Raw genomic sequence first — 20,475 nt, 5'->3', positions numbered from 1 at the left:
AGGCGCTGCGACGCTGGGCCAGCAGAGACGTGCCGAGCCAGGCTGGCCCTCTCTCTTTCTCCCAGCCGCTCTCTCTCGACCCCGCTCTCCCCAGGGTGCAGCCCTGCCCCCCGCCCCGCCCTCACCTGCCTTTCTCCCCCAGTGGCTTTCTTCTAGTGCCGCCATTTTGGGCTGTGCTGCCGCCATGTTGGGCGAGGGCAGGGGTACCGGAAGGAGGTGCCACAGGAGAGGCAAGAGGACAGGAAGAAGAGGGAACTGGGCGGAAGAGGCTGTGCTGCCGCCATGTTGGGCGAGGGCAGGAGTACCGGAAGGAGGTGCCAGCGGAGGAGAGGCAAGAGGACAGGAAGGGGAGGGAAACGGGCGAGGGCAGGGATACCGGAAGGAGGTTCCAACCAGAGGAGAGACGAGTGGAAAGGAAGGGGAGGGGAAAGGGGGGGAGAGGCGCTGCGACGTTGGGCCAGCAGAGACGTGCCGAGCCAGGCTGGCCCTCTCTCTTTCTCCCAGCCGCTCTCTCTCGACCCCGCTCTCCCCAGGGGGCAGCCCTGCCCCCCGCCCCGCCCTCACCTGCCTTTCTCCCCCAGTGGCCTTCCTCTCGTGCCCCTTTGTGGAGGGATGGTGCGGGTGGGCTGCGGAAGCCAAACGGAGCCTCTCGTGGGCGAGGAACTGCAGCTTGCCGCCCCTGCCTCACGCGCGACCACAACAGCAACACGCGCGAAGGTGGGGGCCGGCCTTCTCCCTCGCAGGAGAGAGCGACTCTGCGTGCACATAGAGTTCTGCGCATCTCATACTGTATATGCTTACACAGGAAGGGAGGCATTCAAAAAATATGATGTCATGCCTACCCATGGAAGTGACACAGTCCAGAATCAAGCTACCTGCACCTGCCACCTCGCTCTGGCTGGCTGGGGTGGGGAACCTGGGGTCCTCCAAAAGTCGCAGGACTAGGACTCCCATCAGCTTCAGCCAGCATGCTCAGTGGCCAGGGACAAATGGGAGATGCAGCGCCCAGAATTGCAGCTCTGCTAACTCTTTTCAGTTAAGTATTGACATTTTTCTGTGTTTAGCAGTCACTATGCATCTTTGGCTCGCCTGTCCATTGCCCCATCCCCATCCTCTTGCATGTCATCTTACCACATGTTACATGAGCTGGGCTCTAGGTGTTGCATACCACAGAGACATGCAGAATGCCATAGCAGAAACTGCAGGTGACTAGTCTCCTGATTCATCAGCAGATTTAAAAAAAATATTGTCAGAGACTGCCTCCCGGTCTCAGCTCACAGAAGACCAACGCTAGCCATTAGAGCTGTACAGAAGTCTTTATTGGCATTTAGTTTCCATTTCCAAACACTAGCGTGCGTCTCTACGTCTAAACCCTAGACCAGCGAAGCCTCGTCTGAGTCTCCGCCCCCTGTACACCAGCTTAAGACTCTAGCCTTACTCCACCTTCTACGTTTCTCCTTCCTCCTCTGGGTCCTACTACCCCCCTGGGTGCCTTCTTTCCGGGATGTCTCGGAAGCGGACCCTTCGGACTCCTCCCCTTCTCTCCGGCGGGCTTTGGGACCCGGCTCTCTCTCCGGACTGCCCATTGCGCCCCCCTCCTGTACATTTGAACTTGGCGCGCGCGCGCTGCCCCTGACCTTCCTTTTGACCGTTACCTCGCTCTCTGATGCAGGCGTGGCTAACCCTGACTCATGTCCTTCCGCTGACGGAAGGCTGCCTGCTGCCGATGTTTGGGACTCCTCCCCCTTACTGCTCTCCGGTGGGAAAGTTGGTCCCGATTTCCAGCTGCTGCTCTCTGAGTCCCCTCTGGCCCCTCCTTCCTGGGGTGTTCCCTCTGGCAACCCCCTGGCTCTGACCACTGGGGCCCCTTTCTGTGAATCCTCTGATTCACTGGAGAGACTTAGAGACCTCGGATGGCTACCCTCGCTGACTTCTCCCTCAGATTCCTCTCCCTCGGTCTCTACTTCCTCCCTCTCCTGTCCCTCTGCTCCTGAACCCCTGACATCCATCCCCCCCTCGAAGCCCCCCCTTCCCCCCTCCCCTCCTTCCGGTGCGGGTACTGGGTGCTCCGTCGTCGCGGGGGTGCTTGCCGGATACAGTTCATCCCCCATGTACTCGTCAACGTCGCTCTCCTCTGCTTCCATCTCTCTGTCTTCATGCTCGAACCCCACGTTGTCCCCCAACACGTCCATGTCCGTCTCGCCCCTCTCCCCCTCTTCGGGTGGTCCCATCCAAGGACCCCTCAGCCACTTCCTGCGCCACTGCTCCTCTGGTTGATCGTCCCACCAATACGAGTGGTCTGAGGCAGACCCCGGTGGCGAACCCACCTGAGAGCTGGGGACTGGTGCCTGTTCCTCGTCCGAGTCGAACCCCAGGAATGTGCTGGCTGAAAGAGTGGGTGTGAAAAGCCAGTCATCGAAATACTCTGCTGGCATGGGCCTGTGCGGGAAGAGGGCATGAAACTCCTCTTTGAGCAGCGGTTCCTCCAAGGCATAGTCCGGTACCCAGCTGTTGGCACTGGCCGGGGTACCCTCTCTGGCTAGGAAATATTCTACTCCCTCTTCCCCCCATCTGGAGTCCAAAATCTCTGTGACCTCATTGATGTGTCCCTTCCTAGGCGGCCCCCTCACTCTGGGCCCTTCACTGCTCTGGTCTGGTGCGGTGTCTGGCTCCTGAAACCTATGAGGTGCTTTGTAGGGCGTGAGCACCGATCTATGGAACACCGGATGCATTCTGGAACCCTCCGGAAGAGCCAACCGGAAGGCCACTGGATTGACCTGCGCCTGGACTTGGTAAGGTCCTAGCTGCTTATGTCCTAGCTTCTTCTTAGCTAATGATCTGGTCGGCACTGCTTGCGCTGCTAGCCAGACCCAGTCACCCACCTGTATGTCTTCCCCAACTCTTCTGTGTCTGTCGGCCTGCACCTTGTATGCGTGCTTTGCTAGTTCTAACTGCCTCCTGAGCTGTTCGTGGACTTCCTGCAACTCTGACGCTAAGGCTTCCGCTGCCTGTGGCTCCCCCTCCCCCACTCTCTCTAAACCCGGGAAGGTTCTGGGATGCCTCCCGTTGTTGGCGAAGAACGGCGTCACCCCCGTCGACACGTGCTTCGTATTGTTGTAAGCGAACTCGGCGAGCGGCAGGTAGTCCACCCATGTCGTGGGCTGCTGGTTGGCGTAGCATCTTAGGTACTGCTGCATGACGGCGTTGACCCTCTCCGCTTGTCCGTTGGTCTGCGGGTGTCTCGCCGACGCCAAATTGACTTTGACGTTCAGAATGCCCATCAGCTTCTGCCAGAAGTTCGAGATGAACTGTCGCCCCCGGTCGGAAAGAATAGACCGTGGCAGACCGTGGACCTTGAACACGTGGTCTATGAACAGTTTGGCGGTCTGCTCTGCCGTGGCTACCTTCGCACACGGAATGAAGTGTGCCATCTTAGTAAACATGTCCACCACCACTAGCACTGCTGTCTTTCCCCTCGAGCTGGGCAGATCCGTGACGAAGTCCAGGGCCACCCTCTCCCACGGTTCAGACGGTGTCTGCAGCGGTTCCAGCAATCCCGCCGGCGGTCTGTGAACTGACTTGGCCCTTTGGCAGGTGTCACATCTCGAGACGTAATCCGCTACTTCCCCCCGCATCTTGGGCCACCAAAAGTCTCTGGCTACGAGTTCGACAGTCTTTTCTTTGCCAAAGTGCCCTGCGGTGGGAGCGTCGTGTAGCTGCTGCAGGACCCTTGCGCGGAGGTCATCTCCCGGCACGTAGAGTGCTCCCTTGTGGAGGAGCAACCCATCGCGAATCTGGAACTCGTCAGCCCTCGCTGTGCCCCTGTGCACCTCCTCCATCTTGGCCCGTGCGAAGGGGTCTTCCCGCAGCGCGCGACGTACGGCGTCCAGGTCCACGGTTGCCGACGCGCATGCCCACGCTTCCGGTGCGAAAATGTGCTTGGCCGCCGACGGTGCCGCCTCCTCCAGGTATTGCGGCTTTCTGGACAATGCATCCGCCATCACGTTGTTGTCGCCTGGGATGTACTCTATCTTGAAGTCGAAGTCCGCAAAGAACTCTGCCCATCTAATGTGTCTCTGGTTGAGGAACCTAGCCGTGCGCCAGTACTCCAGATTCTTGTGGTCCGTGTGGACCTGCACTGTATGTCTGGCTCCGATGAGGAAGTGCCTCCATGCCTTGAATGCTGCATGTATGGCTAGCAACTCCCTGTCCCAGATAGTGTAATTCTGCTTCGACTTGCTGAGCTTCCTCGAGTAGAAGGCGCACGGCCTCCAGTCCCCCTGCTGGTCTTGTTGCAACAGGACAGCTCCCACGGCTCTGTCTGAGGCGTCCGTCTCCACCCTCATGGGTCTGCTGGGATTCACATGCAGCAGCTGCTCTTCGGACGCGAAGAGACGCTTGAGTTTCTGAAAGGACTGCTCCGCTTGCTCCGTCCAGATGAATTTCTTCTTCTTGGAGCTGAGCGTGTCGGTGATGGCCGCTGTCTGCATGGCAAATCCCTTGATGAACTTGCGGTAAAAGTTGGCAAAGCCGACAAACCGCTGGACTTCCTTCCGATTGCGTGGGCTCTTCCAGTCCAAAACTGCGCGAACCTTGGCGCTGTCCATGGCGAGCCCCTTGTCCGACAACTTGTAGCCCAGGAAATCCACCTCCGTCACGTCGAACTGGCACTTCTCCAGTTTGGCGTACAGCCTGTGCTCCTTCAGTCTCTGCAGAACTTCCCTGACATCCCTCTCGTGCGCCTCTCGCGATTCTGAAAAAATCAGGATGTCGTCCAGGAAGCATACGCACTTCTTGTAAAGGAGCCCCGCCAGCACGTGATGCATAAAGGCTTGGAAAGTGTGAGAGCCATTTTGTAATCCGAAGGGCATAACTCTGTATTCGTAGGTGCCCAGTGGCGTGAACATGGCCGTCTTCCACTCGTCTCCTTCGCGCATGCGAATCAGGTTGTACGCGCCACGTAGATCCAGCTTGGTGAAAACGCGTCCTTTCCGCACCGTCGCGAGCAGGTCGTCTATCTTGGGCATGGGGAAAGCTGAGGGCTTGGTTTTCGAATTCAAGATTCTGAAGTCCACCACCAGTCTTTTTTGGGGCGTATCCCGCTTCTTCACAAAGAATACGGGACTGCCTCCCACCGCTTTCGACTCCCGGATGAACCCACGCTTCAAATTGTGATCTATGAACTCCCTGAGTTCTTGCAGTTCATCCTCAGACATGGAGTACAGTTTCCCAGTTGGCAGCGTCGCCCCCGGCAGGAGGTCAATCTTGCAATCATAGGGTCTGTGAGGGGGTAGCTTGTCCGCCTCCTTCTCGCAGAATACCTCCAAAAACTCCGCATACTTGTGGGGTACTGCTTGCAGCGTGCCCAACTGCAACTGCGGGTCCTCCTCTTCCCCTTCCGGGCTGGGTATAATGCAGTGTTCTGCAGAGTAGGAGGAGCCAAAAGTCAGGTGGCGCTGGTACCACGCCAATGCTGGGCTGTGCCTGTGCAGCCAACTCATGCCTAATACTATAGGCGTGTCGGACAGCTGGGTGACATTGAAACTGATGACTTCCCGGTGATTCCCAATTTGCATCACCATAGGCGGCGTCTGCTGCACCACCTGCCCCCCTAGCAGTTCCCTGCCATCCACCGTGACAACCTTCAGGGGCAGTGTGGCTGGCAGTAATGCTACGTTGTGTTGTTGAATGAACTCCAATCCTATAAAGTCTGCGTTACTGCCAGAGTCAATTGTAATAGGCACTTCTAAGGTGAGTCCATTGGGCAGCTGAAGCGATGCGGTTAGCTGCACCACTGGCTTGGGCGGGAGGGGGTCTGTGGGCTGCAAAATCTCTGGGGACTTCCTCACTGACTCGTCTGGCTGGGCCCCAGTGCCTCCTCTTCCAGCCAGACCTGGTCGTTTCCCTGCTGTGGTGCTCTCTGCTGAGTTGATTCCAATACTGTCACTGAAGCTGCAGTGTGCTTGAAACTCCTCTGGGGACACTCTTTCGCCATGTGCTCTGCACTCTCACATATATAACACTTCCTGTTCCTTCTAGGCAGCTTCGATTTTACTGCTACCGGCGTTAAGGCTCTGGTAGCTGAGTGAGCCCTAGCACCGCCAATCTCCATCTGCTCCTCGCCCCCTCCCTGTGGAGGCGTGGACTGCGCACGCGCTGCCTCTCTGGGCAAGAGGGAGGGCACTCTCGCTGGTGAACGTCCCCAACGCCCTTCTTCTTTGCTCCACGGACGTTCTTCCTGCCTCACCCCAATAGACAACGCTCTTTCAACCACTTGCTGAGTGGTGGTGGGTCTCTCTCCCCTTGCCATCTCATCCTTGATCTGTGCATTCAGACCCTCCCAAAAAAGGTCTCTAACCGGCGGAGAATCCTTATCCCAATTCAGCGCGTTGACCAATGCAAAAAACCGGGAATGATACTGCCTTACGCTGGCTTTCCCTTGTCTTAGCCCAAATATGTCCCTCCGGGCAATGTCCAGGTCTATTTTGGATAAGAAACAGGAGTCCATCGCCTTAATGAACGCATCTGCGCTTTGGAGCGCTGGATCCTTATCTCTCCACAGGTTGCGCAGCCATGATTTCGCGTCCCCATGCAAATGAGACAAAATAAACCCCACTTTTTCCCGCTCATCTCTAAAGTCTCTTTCCAGCAGCTGCAGCGCAAACAGCACATCTGCTCGGAAATTGGGGTACTGCTGCAAATTCCCATCAAAATGAGATACAATGCTGCCTCCTCTCTTCCCCAAACCGATCCCCTCGGACCTGGGTGCTGGGATCCCCTGCTTTACAAGCCCTTCCAACCTGGCTTGAAGATCTCTGCATGCAGCTGCCGCTTCTTCCTCTCTCTTCCTGGATGCGATTATTTCAGCGTTGAGTAGCGTCACCGCTTCTTGCAGGGAAGCTATTTTCTGTTCTGTAGTCATCTTGCCTGACTCTTGTGAGCTCGCAAGGCACCAGTCTTCCACCCTCCCTGCCTCGCTTCCTTAGCGATGCTTGAGGCGAAGAAAACCGATGATAAGAGGAGACGAGGCTTACTGTCAGAGACTGCCTCCCGGTCTCAGCTCACAGAAGACCAACGCTAGCCATTAGAGCTGTACAGAAGTCTTTATTGGCATTTAGTTTCCATTTCCAAACACTAGCGTGCGTCTCTACGTCTAAACCCTAGACCAGCGAAGCCTCGTCTGAGTCTCCGCCCCCTGTACACCAGCTTAAGACTCTAGCCTTACTCCACCTTCTACGTTTCTCCTTCCTCCTCTGGGTCCTACTACCCCCCTGGGTGCCTTCTTTCCGGGATGCCTCGGAAGCGGACCCTTCGGACTCCTCCCCTTCTCTCCGGCGGGCTTTGGGACCCGGCTCTCTCTCCGGACTGCCCATTGCGCCCCCCTCCTGTACATTTGAACTTGGCGCGCGCGCGCTGCCCCTGACCTTCCTTTTGACCGTTACCTCGCTCTCTGATGCAGGCGTGGCTAACCCTGACTCATGTCCTTCCGCTGACGGAAGGCTGCCTGCTGCCGATGTTTGGGACTCCTCCCCCTTACTGCTCTCCGGTGGGAAAGTTGGTCCCGATTTCCAGCTGCTGCTCTCTGAGTCCCCTCTGGCCCCTCCTTCCTGGGGTGTTCCCTCTGGCAACCCCCTGGCTCTGACCACTGGGGCCCCTTTCTGTGAATCCTCTGATTCACTGGAGAGACTTAGAGACCTCGGATGGCTACCCTCGCTGACTTCTCCCTCAGATTCCTCTCCCTCGGTCTCTACTTCCTCCCTCTCCTGTCCCTCTGCTCCTGAACCCCTGACAAATATATATGTTTTTTATTACATTTTCATTTCAAATACACAAACAAAATACACAATTTCATATCTTTCCTTACTCCCCGTAGAGCATTGACTTCCCTCCTTCCCTTCTGCAGGTTTTCTTATTCCAATCTCTAATCCACAGTTCCTGAGTAGTATCTGAACCATGACATAAGATTTATTTCAGTCCTGCTAACGTCCTCAAACTTCAACAGTTCTCACTTATATAATCCATAAATTTACTCCATTCTTTTTGGTACTTTGTTTCCTCCTGATTGCGGATCCTATGGATCAGTTTTGCTAATTCCGCATATTCGAACATCTTCGTCTGCCACTCCAGTTGGTAATTCCTGTGTTTTCCATTTTTGGGCTATCAAGATACTGGCAGCAGCCGTTGCATAATCTTTGGTCTGCCTTCTTGATATCCTCCTCCATCAAACCTAGCAAAAAAGCTTCGGGTATCTTTTTTAATTTGTTATAGATCAGTTCCCAATTTTTTTTCATTTTGTCACATGTCCACCACATGTGGTAGAAATCACCATCCTTTTCTTTGCATTTCCAACAAATTTTACTACTCGTCCTATACATTTTTGCTAGTTTGACAGGTGTTAAATACCAGCGATATATCATTTTCATTACATTCTCTTTTAGAGTAATGCATGCAGTAAATTTTAAATTCTCATTCCAAAGTTTCATCCATGCATCATATTCAATGTTGTGCCTAAAATCTATTGCCCATTTTATCATTGCCTCTTTTATCAGTTCATCTTTTGTGTTCCATTCTAGTAAGAAATTGTACATTTGTAAAGGTTATTTGGTCCTACTTTCTAGTATATCAATTTGAAATTTAGAATTTTTTTTATCATCGAATCCTGATTTTTTATCATCCTTAAACACGCTCACTTGATGGTATTGCAGCCATCCTGTAAATTTCTCCTCAATGCAATTATAGGGCTTCAGTTTCCATCCTTTCTCTGTTTTCATCAGAATCTCCTCATATGTGGCTCACCTCCCCTCCATGTTCAATTTCTTTACTGTTAACATTTCAACTGTGAGACCCACCACGGTGATTTCCTTTCTTTTTCTTTTTTTAATTTTTTTTTACTGAACTTGATTTATTTATTCACTTGTGACAGAAAAAAATAATTCTCTCCCAGTATTTGTTACACAAGTAGAAATGTAAGTTGTGTTCAACTTCAGTGTTTTCCCCTGGAGGGTATCTCTTTTGCTAACTTGCTAATTTTGTGTGTTTTCTTCGTTCCCAGCACAGCTCCAGTTTCAAGAGCAGATGACTCTTATTTTGCCTTTTCCTCTGCTCTTGTTGCAGCCTCTTCACGCCACTTGGCTTTCTTTGCTAAGTTCCAGCTTGTGAAGGATTCATGGCGTTCAACAGCCCTTTTATCAGAGGCAATCACAGCAAAGCAAGCCATGATTGTCAGGGCAATCATAATGTAACAGGCCTTAACTCGGGCTTTGTTCCTTGCAGCATCCAGCATCTCTGGCCTGCAAAAGAAATTGGGTTGGAACCAATTAGAGCAGCGTTTTTCAACAACCTTCGGTGTTTTCCTTTCTAACAGATTCTTGTTTCTATCCCATACCTCATACAAGGCACTCCGTATCACATGGTTTGTAAATCCTCTGTGCACTTTCACTTTAGCATACCAGAGATAGGAGTGCCACCCATATCTGTTATTGTATGCCTCCAAATCTAACAGGTCTGTGTTTTCTAAAATTATCCAATATTTTATCCAACATAAGCAAGCCACTTCATGGTAAAGTTTTAAATCAGGTATCGAAAAACCACCTCTTTCCTTTCTATCCGTCAGTATTTTAAATGTAATCCTTGGTTTTCTCCCTTGCCATATACGGTAAAACGTGAGAGAACCTTCTGCCATTCTCTGAATTGTCCTGTGCCTCTAATTATAGGAATCGTTTGAAATAAAAATAGCATCTTTGATAATATGTTCATTTTAATCGCTGACATTCTTCCACTTATTGACAACTTTAGTCTATCCCATATTTCCAAGTCTCTTTTAATCTCTTTCTACACTGGTTGATAATTGTCATTGAACAAATTTATATTCTTTGCCGTCATCCAGACTCCAAAGTATTTGACTTTCTTAACCACCTTGATTCCACTTTCTTGTTCCAATATTTCTATCTCGTTCTTTTCCATATTTTTAATCACCATTTTCGTCTTTGTCTTATTCAATTTGAATCCTGCCAGTTGCTAAAACTTCTCAATTTCTTCCATTGCTTTTTTGACACTCATTTGGGGTTCTTCTAGAGTTAATACTCTTAAATTAAGCTTAATTTTTTTGGCACCTATTTTAACTCCTTTTACCTCTGATGTTTCTCTCATATAATTTTCTAATACCTCTAATACCATTATAAATAATAGTGGAGACAGTGGGCACCCCTGTCTGGTTTCCTTTGTGATGTCAAATGATTCTGTCAATACATTATTCACTATTGTCAGGGGCTCAGGAGCAGAGGCACAGGGGAGAGAGGAAATGGAGAGCGAAGGGGAAGAATCTGAGGGCAGCGGAGGGGAGAATGACAGTGACCCGAGAGATTCCATGAGCCTCTCCAGCGAATCAGAAGATTCCCAGAAGGGGGCGCCGATGGTCAGGGCAAGGGGGGTCCCAGGGGGGACGCACCAGAAGCAAGGGGCCAGCGGGGACTCCCAAAGCAGCAGCGGGAGATCAGGACCAGCTTTCCCACCAGAGCGTAGCGGGGGGGAAGAGTCCCATGTGTCAGGGCCAGCGTCTCCTCCAGCAGGGAGAGAAGATGAGTCAGGGCTGACCACGCCTCTATCGGAGAGTGGAGGAACGGAGGGGAGGTCAGGTCCAGCTAGCCTCCCCGAAGGGGGAAGCAGTGACAGGAGCAGTGTAACGGTCAGGAGGAAGGTGACCGGCTGGGCGCGCGCGCCAAGTTCGAATGTACAGGCGCGCGGGACAGCAGAAAACCCGGATGGGGAACCAGGTCCTAAAGCCCGCCGGAGGCAGGGGGAAGACTCAGGGGACTCAGCGTCAGAAGAGTCTAGGAAGGGGAAGACCCCAGCGGACAGGCGGACCCAGAGGAGGAAAGAGCAAAGGAAGAGGTGGAGCAAGGCTAGAGTCTTAAACTGGTGTCTGGGGGGAGGAGACTCAGACGGAGCTTCGGCGGTCTAGAGTTTGAGACGTAGAGCTGCGCGCCGCGGCTGTGAAAGCGAAACTGAGCTTCAATAAAGACTGTTTTATATAACAACGAACTGGCGTTGGTCCTTTGTGAGCTGGGACCTAGGGCAGCTCTGACAACTATTAACTTTGCTCTCTGTTCTGAATAGATTGCCTCAATTCCTCTCAGAAAAGAGCCACTTACCCATCATCCCCATACTTTTCTTCATAAATAACCAAGACAGGTTGTCAAATGCTTTTTCAGCGTCAATAAACATTAATATAGCTGATTTATTATTTCTAACCTCTAAGTATTCCAGAATATTAACAATGTGTCTTACATTATCTTTTAGTTGTCTGCCTGGTAAAAAATCTACTTGGTCTTTATGGATCAGTTCATTTAGTATTATTTTTAATCTGTTCTCCATAATGTCCGCAAATAATTTATAATCATTGTTTAACAGTGATATTGGTCTGAAATTACTGACGTTCAAATAATCTGTATCCTGTTTAGGGATCAGCGTTATATAAGCCTCTTTCCAGGAATTTGGTATCTTACCTCCTTGTAGAATTGAGTTCATCACCTCACAGAGTACCAGTATCAGCTGTTCATTAAGAGTTTTGTAATACTTTGATTCCCCTTCATGGATCACAACCTTGCCATGGCGAAGGGGCTTGAATAACTCAGATAAGCTATGAACTGTGCCGAGCAGGAAACCCAAGATGGACAGGTCATAGTGGAGAGTTTTGACCAAATGTGATCCACCTGGAGCAGGAACTGGCAAGCCACTCCAGTATCCCTGCCAAGAAAACTCCATGGACAAAGACAACAGGCATATAAAAGTTATGACGCTGGAAGATGAGCCCCTCAGGTCGGTTTCTTCACCTGTTTCTTCACCTGTGGATGTGAGAGTTTTCCAAGTATTAGAGGCTTGGAAACTCTGTGTGCAGAAGGGATGATCACCAGAAATGCTACCGTACTTTTCACACCATAACACTCAGTTTCCCCCCCTAAAAGGTAAAGGGAAATGTGTGTGCGTGTTATGGAGCGAATGCAGGCAGGAGGAGCCGCTCTTGCTGGCTGTTCGGCAGCCTCTCTTCCTCCGCTTGGCTCGCTGAGAAGCCGGCAACAGCTGAGCAACAGCTGAGTGTCGGGAGACAGCCTCTCTCCCTCCTGTCTGCCTGCTCTATGGCTTTTTGGGGAGGTGGGAGAAGGGAGGCAGCTTGGAAGCCGGCAAGAGCTGCCTGCAGTGTGTAAAAACCAAGGTGGGAGAAGGGAGACAGCCTCTCTCCCTCCTGTCTGCCTGCTCTATGGCTCTCCCTTACACACATGTAAGTGGCTCTTACTCTGCTTTCTTTACAATGAGCTGGAAGAAGAGGGCATCCCCTTCCGTCCCTCCCCCAGCACCTCACCGGTAAATTCAAACAAAGCGGCTTACAAGGCTCGTGTCCCTGCGTCTCCTCCTCTTTTTGCTTCGGTTAGAGGCAAGGCAGCTGCACAAATGTGAGCTCCCCCTCTCTCTTCCTTCCCTCCCTCCCTCCCTCTTCCAACTACAGAAAATATTGGGGGGACAGGCAGGTAAGCCCCACTCACATACCACAATGGGGGGTGGGGGATGACTCCCTCAAATATTTAATGGGGGGGTGAAGGCACCTAGGCCCATAGGAGTTGGCTGCTTTGCCTAGGACAAATGTGAGCTCTCCAACTCTCTTCCCTCCCTCCCTCCCTCTTCCAATTTCAATAAAATATTGGGGGGGGGCAGGTACAGGTAAGCCCCATCTCACAGACTGCAATGATCTCAAGACAAAGTGCATGCACACTGGTACCTTATATGAATGGCAATGCCCATCAGCATGGGGGGAGGATGACTCCCTCAAATATTTAATGGAGGGGGTGAAGGCACCTAGGCCTATAGGAGTTGGCTGCTTTGCCTAGGATAAGTGTGAGCTCCCCCCCCCCCTCTTCCTTCATCACTGTATTGGAGATACCATACATTACTGACAGTTCCTTCATTCACGTGGTTACAAAGCACGGATCCACATGGATCCTCAGGATTTTTGCACTGGGTCACCCCAAATTCACCATCAGATCACATAGCATGTCCATGGCTACAGCTTGCACAAAAAAAAATCACGCACCCACTGTTGCCTGGGGCCGCAGTGGTGCAAAAACGTGGTTACAAAGTGGAACAGTGCAAATCCGATGTATGGTTGATTTTCTATGAATTTATAACAGAAGTGTAGCGTATGTAGTGTGTGAGTGTGAGTGAAGTTTGTAAAAACTGAATGATTGGGGGGGGGGGTTTCCTGCGACACTGGTAACCCCCTCCCTTCTGGTGGCGCCAATGTTCCCCTGGCCTCAAATGCCCCCTTGACCGCTCACCGCAACCCCATTCATCTCCACCGTCGCCACAGTCCTTGGTGTAGGCAGGGGCCACGCAGCTGCTTGGCAGGCACGGCTCACCTGGGGCGCCGGTCCGGGGACCTGGAAATGTTGGGACGATTAATGGGTTGCCTCCAAGCAATCTATCTGGTTGGTCAGGTTTTGGGGAGGCGGAAAATAAAGCTTTACTTTGGGGGCGACAGTTCCTGAACTACATGTTGTCCAGTGCCACACTCATCACCGAGAAGGTCACCTGCGCTCTTGACATGCTCCAGATAAGGAGCGGCCGGGGAGGGTGAGGAGCCCAAGACCCACCTGGAAAGCACTGCGGATTCTTCCGGTGTAGGCCAGCAGGGGGCGCCGGGCGCCTAAGGGTGACGCAGGGCTTTGCCACAGGGGACAATCTGGCTTCCATGGCTCAGCTCCACTGGGAAGCTCCCGTTGAGTCCTGCAGGGGAAGGGCGGAGGGGTGATGAACCAGGGGCCATCTAGCCTGACCCTTGCAGATGGGAACCATAGATATATAAACAGAGGAGATGGGACCCTGCAAGAATTGCAGAATGACATCTAGTCTCAACCGCTCTCATTTTTATCGGTCAGCTGCCAGGAATCCCAAAGGGGGACGGGAAGCAGGGCATCAGTAAATTTCATGATAAGAATGGTATTTCATTATGCCGGCCCTACCAGGCGGTCAGTAGTCTGGAAATCAATAAATAATAATTATATGATATCACCACGATATGTCCTGCAGCTTAGAAATGTAATATGTGATATCAATATGGAATTATGACAACTGTGCCTGGTGGCATTTCCCCCACACAGGGAAAAAGGCCAAGTACATGGCTCTGCCTGTTGGATTTCTGACCACCAGTGTCCCAAGCTTACCTTTCTCGGCCATACTGTACCAGATGCGGAGTTCACAGGCTGTGGCTGTGTCACTCACGGTCAGGGAGCGGAGTCAGGTGGCTTGGTTTGCTGCTCCGAGGTGCTCATGTACCAGCCTGGTTGGGGGGCACCAGGTCAAAGGGGTGCTCTAACTGCTTAGCAATGCTTCTCTGCCTTTCAAATGAAGCAAGGGTAACCTGGTCGGTGCCCAGCGTGTGGTTGAAGGGGGAGTCGGGGCACCCAGCCTCCACCCCACCCTGGGCGCCACCAGTACCCAGACATGCTGACGTCCTCTCAGCTGCAGGTGGTGCCTTCAAAGTCGCAGGCCAAGGCGACACTCAGCGGTGCCAGCCCATTGGTTCCCAGAGTTCAGGGCACCAAGTGCTGTTCCTCCCATAAGCTACAGTTCCCAGAGTTCCCTAGGAAGAGAAATGGGCTTGGGACGGCAAGGAGTTGTATACTGTGGAATGCAAGGACAGATTGTTTACTGTTCAGATGCCACAACCCTCAACACCCAGAGCAAGCAATAGTTCCCAGGGTGCTTTGGGGGGACATCGTGGGAACTGTAGTTTGTTCCGTTTCCCAAAGAGACCCTCTCAGAGCTATAACTCCCAGAGTTCCCTTGGGAAAGGTTGCACAGAATATTCTCTCCCCCCATAGGAAACTACAGTTCCTATGCTTTGAGAGATGCCGTGGTGGGTTAAATACTATGTGCGAGGGGAATTGAAGCACATCTCGCTGATTCCTTTGGTGACGCCAAAACTGGTGTCAATGGATCTCGTCAGAGCAATGCCAGCAGGCGAAGTTGCAGGTGCCAGCACTTGGGTTCCCGGGGGGCGGCCCAGCTAAGAAATGGGAGGCCCAGCTAGGAAAAAAACGGGGGAAGTGTCATTAAAAGGAGAGGAAGAGAGACAGGGAGAATGGGAGACATGAAGGGGGCATCAAGGGGCATCTAGTCCAACCCACTGCAAGGAAGCTCATATGTATTTTAGGGCACTGTTTTGTGAAGTATTTTCTGCTTTTCCCCCATGCTTTTTGAAACTCTTTGTCTAGTGTGATCTCTAATTGCCTCTGTTAATCTAGCTAGTTCAATATACTCTTAACAGTTTGTCTTGCCATTCCGTTTTTGTTGGCACAGTTTCTTTTTTCCAGTTTTTAGCAATTAGGATTCTTGCCACTCCTGTGGCATAGAGGAATATTTTCTGATCTTCTCTTGCTATACCTGTGTCCGTTATCCCTAGTAGAAAAGCTTCTGTATTTTTCATAAAGTTATACTGAAACATTTTTTTAAGCTTGTCATAGAGTTTCCACTTTTTTGGAGCAGGAATTCAGCAGAGTCCATACAGACCTGAGAAATATCAGTAGGACAGGTTTCTTTCATAAAAACTGAAAGAGGGGGTCCATGTTTCAAGCTCAAATTGCAGTGCAAGGAGTAATAAAGTACCATATTTTTCGCCGTCTAGGACGCACCTTTTCCCCTCCAAAAATGAAGGGGAAATGTGTGTGCGTCCTATGGGGCAAATGCAGGCTTTCGCTGAAACCTGGAGAGCGAGAGGGGTCGGTGCGAACCGACCCCTCTTGCTCTCCAGGCTTCAGGAAGCTCCGTGGGAGTTTCCGCTGGGCTCCCTAGGCTTGCGGACAGCAGCCTGCAGCTCGAAACCTGGGGAGCGCAGCGGAGTGCACCCCGGGCTTCAGGCAGCTCTCTGCAAGCCTTGGGAGACCAGCGCGACTTCCCACCGTAGGCTTGCGGATAGCAGCCTGCATCCCGAAGCCGGAGGCACGCTGAGCAGTGCGGATATCCGCAAGCCTGGGGAGAATGGCGCGACTTCTTGCCGGGCTCCCAAGTTTCCGCTGCGCTCCCAAGGCTTGCGGACAGCAGCCTGCAGCCCGAAACCTGGGGAGCGCAGCCTGGGGGAGAAAATAATTTTCCCCCCCTTTATTTCCCCCCCCCCAAAAAAACTAGGTGCGCCCTATGGGGTGAAAAATACGGTAGTTTACAGGGAAGTGAGACTACAGTGCCATCATACGACTAACTTAAATGAATGCTATTTCTGTTTATTATTTCTGAAGCACTTTCCAAAGAATCCTGTCCAGCTTGCTGCAACCCAGGAATATGCAGGTGTCACAACCTTCTGTTCAAAGGTGATTGAATTTAATTGCTAGATGTTGCACTTTTAAATGACACTTTCAGGGATATTTAGGTATAGGATCCACACCTTCTCCTGCAGCTGCAAGTTATGCCATGAAGGACACCTTGCAACCAGTTTACTGACCGGAAGCAGAGTTTACTGACTGACTTACAGCCTCCCCAGGAGCATTTCAACAGTCAGGAGCAGGCCTGAAGCCTTCAGGGTGATTGCACATTGCTAACAACATTTATACCTGCAGCAAAAGGGGGGAAAATGAGGCTCATGAATGTAGAAAGTGCTTTTCTTTAGAGCACCTCTTAACATTGCAACGTGCTGCAAGTGTCCAAAACTGGTCTGAAGTTGCTGTTTTGTAAATCTTATTTCTGCTTTTGAAAATCTTAACAACACAAATGGCTTTTGGGGCTGGCCACTATAGCAGGGGCTGATCCCCATTTATTCTTGTGGCATTCAATTAAAGGTATGTGTTTTGACTTTACTTGGCTAGTGTAGATAAATCTTGAGGAATTACCTGGTTCCAAAACCACTGATGGAAGCAATGGTTCATCTGAGCAAATTAAATTTTCAGCACAAAAGCTGTTGTTGTTGTTGTTTAGTCATTTAGTCGTGTCCGACTCTTCGTGACCCCATGGACCAGAGCACGCCAGGCACGCAATAGAGATCTCAAGGCAATTACTTGGGAGTTGCTGAGAAATGGGGAAAGGAGACAGGGCCAGGGGGTGTTTCTCCCCAAAATAGAATAAATTAAAAAACCTCTACTGTTAAGGGTTAGGGGGGACGAGACCAAGCCCCAAATGTTCTTTTTAGGCATTTTTAAAGGGCTAATTAATATTCTACAGCCTTTAAACGCTTCTGGGAGGGAAGGTTATTGGTGTTTTAAAAAACTATTTGCAGATATTTCTACCCCGTCTTTTTATCCTGTGAACCGCCAGATAAATCCACTATATTAAATAACACATCGCCGTTAATTCGGTTCTGCCCCCCCCCCAGCCCTTAAAATGAATTTTGACCAAGGGTTCCCCAGCCGCGCATGCAGGCCACACATTTCCCCCTCTCAACGAAGCAGGAAAAGGGGCAAAGAGGACTCGCCCTCCGGGGCCAGCGGCTACCCGTGGACCGCGAGCTCCGGCTGGTGGCAAACACGCGGCTCCGTCTTCCTCGGAGAAGAAAGGGTTAGCTAATCCTCCCAGCGATTTGCCCAGATCTGTGAGAAGTTCCGCCTATTGCCGCCGATGTCCCTCCCCCCCATCTTTCAAAATGGAGGCGCTTCCGGCATCTATTTCCCTCACACAAAATGGCGCCGCTGGCAACAACCGCCATAAATGGAGGCGCTTCCGGATATTAATTCTCTCATCCAAAATAGCTACGGTAACATTTATCCGCCCTTTTCCACTTCCGGGCAGCCATTTCCCTCTTCAAAAATGACACCCGCAGCCTCTCCACATGCAGTCCCCCCCATCCTGGCTATTCTGTTTCCGCCCTTTTTTGCCATTCTTTTTCCATCCTCCATGCCTCTCCTAGAATGGCTGCAGAGGGCGCCTCTTGAGGTCCGGCTGCTGACTTTTTCTCCACCTCCTCTTCTCCCTCCCTCCTTCTCCTTCACCTTTTCGGAGCAGGAATTCAGCAGTGCCCATACAAACCTAAGAAATATCAGTGGGACCGATTTCCCCCCCACCCACAAGAACAGAGAGAGGAGCCCCGTGTAAAAACAGGCACAGCATATGTCAAGCTCAAATTGCCATGCAAGAAATAATAAAGTTTCAGAGGGACCACCTCGCCATGTGAGCTAACTTAAAAAATCCCCCCCCCACCGTTTTTTCTTTCTGAAGCACTTTCCAAAGAATCGTATAATATAGCTGAAAGGGACCCCAAGGGTCATCCAGTCCAGCCCGCTGAAAGGCAGAAATATGCAGGTGTCCCTTACACAGAACAACGTCACAACCTTGTGCTCAAAGCTGATTGAATTTAATTGCTAGATGTTGCACTCTTAAATGGCACGTTAAGGGATATTTAGGTATCCAATTATGCCACGAAGGAAACCTTGCAATCCCCCTTAACTGACTGGGAGCAGAGGAAGTGTTGCTTGCTTCCCAGCCACTCACTCTTAAGCACAGCTACTTGCTCTAACCACTGGATAATGCTTCCCATTAAGTCACTCTAACAATTAGGCAAAGCTTCCCAGTCCCTCGCTGTAACCACTAGGTAATGCTTCCCAGCCACACGCTCTTGTAAACCCTAAACCCTAACCCAACCCCAACTCTATTCCTAGCCCTAAACCGAGCCCTAACTCCTAACCCTAAACCTGTACCCTAGACCCTGAGCCTAACCCTAACCTAACCCTAACCCGCAACCCCTACACCTTAACCCTAGCCCTAACCGAAACCCAAACATTAAATCCTAAATCCTAACCCTACACCCCTATCCTAGACTCTGACCCCTAACTCTAAACTCTAAATCCTAACCCTAACCGCAAACATTAAACCCTTAAACCCTAGGGGTTGGAAACGTGCAGCTCATGGGCCAGATGCGGTTTTACCGACCCACAAGCTGCCTGCAAACCAAGCTGCCCGCTCGGCAAGTCACCTGTGCACTGCGCTAAGTGTATTTAATGAAATCGCAAAGTGTATTTAATGAGACCTAAATAACAAAGCACCGTCCTTTCGCTTCCATATGCATAGAAAGAAGACGAATAAACTTCGATTGGGCTTATTTCAATTTGCATGGTGTTTTTTGGGTGTGCACCAGAATCACCCCTAACCAAATAAAAATAGCGTTTTGGGTTCCACCTGCATAAAAAGAAGATGATAAAGCTCTCAGTGGGCTTATTTCCAATTGTTGTTTTTCGGGTTAGAATGTACATTCACCCAAAAATCGCAGAGAGAAATGTTTCTTCTCAGCCCAAATTAAGCTGCCCCATGATATTCTTGTAAAGAATTAAGGTGCCCCATGATATTCTTGTAAAGAAGCTGGTAAAATGCGGCCTTGACTATGCTACCACTCAGTGGATTTGTAACTGGCTGACTGACCGAACCCAAAGGGTGCTCATCAATGGTTCCTCTTCATCCTGGAGAAGAGTGACTAGTGGGGTGCCACAGGGTTCTGTCTTGGGCCCGGTCTTATTCAACATCTTTATCAACGACTTGGATGATGGACTCAAGGGCATCCTGATCAAATTTGCAGATGACACCAAACTGGGAGGGGTGGCTAACACCCCAGAGGACAGGATCACACTTCAAAACGACCTTGACAGATTAGAGAACTGGGCCAAAACAAACAAGATGAATTTTAACAGGGAGAAATGTAAAGTATTGCACTTGGGCAAAAAAAATGAGAGGCACAAATACAAGATGGGTGACACCTGGCTTGAGAGCAGTACATGTGAAAAGGATCTAGGAGTCTTGGTTGACCACAAACTTGACATGAGCCAACAGTGTGACGCGGCAGCTAAAAAAGCCAATGCAATTCTGGGCCTCATCAATAGGAGTATAGCATCTAGATCAAGGGAAGTAATAGTGCCACTGTATTCTGCTCTGGTCAGACCTCACCTGGAGTACTGTGTCCAGTTCTGGGCACCACAGTTCAAGAAGGACACTGACAAACTGGAACGTGTCCAGAGGAGGACAACCAAAATGGTCAAAGGCCTGGAAATGATGCCTTATGAGGAACGGCTAAGGGAGCTGGGCATGTTTAGCCTGGAGAAGAGCAGGTTAAGGGGTGATATGATAGCCATGTTCAAATATATAAAAGGATGTCACATAGAGGAGGGAGAAAGGTTGTTTTCTGCTGCTCCAGAGAAGCGGACACGGAGCAATGGATCCAAACTACAAGAAAGAAGATTCCACCTAAACATTAGGAAGAACTTCCTGACAGTAAGAGCTGTTCGACAGTGGAATTTGCTGCCAAGGAGTGTGGTGGAGTCTCCTTCTTTGGAGGTCTTTAAGCAGAGGCTTGACAACCATATGTCAGGAGTGCTCTGATGGTGTTTCCTGCTTGGCAGGGGGTTGGACTCGATGGCCCTTGTGGTCTCTTCCAACTCTATGATTCTATGATTCTATGATTCTATAAGCATAGGTGTTTTGGTTCCATCTCAAAAGAAAGAGGACGAATAAGCTTTG

General features: G+C 50.8%; 1 long non-coding RNA gene across 1 annotated transcript; it reads right to left on the bottom strand.

Moving 5' to 3' along the window:
- Positions 1-8,813: 8,813 nt before the first annotated feature.
- On the bottom strand, positions 8,814-16,145 carry LOC144327352 (uncharacterized). The gene is made up of 2 exons (XR_013392440.1): positions 13,644-16,145; positions 8,814-11,843 (listed from the first exon to the last, which is right to left on the bottom strand). It is a non-coding gene; the product is annotated as an uncharacterized LOC144327352 (long non-coding RNA).
- Positions 16,146-20,475: the final 4,330 nt, after the last annotated feature.

Source organism: Podarcis muralis, chromosome 3 (genome assembly GCF_964188315.1).
Source record: "Podarcis muralis chromosome 3, rPodMur119.hap1.1, whole genome shotgun sequence".
Lineage (NCBI taxonomy): Eukaryota > Metazoa > Chordata > Lepidosauria > Squamata > Lacertidae > Podarcis > Podarcis muralis.
Note: the sequence above shows the minus strand (reverse complement) of the source record. Positions and strands in the feature narration are given on the sequence as shown.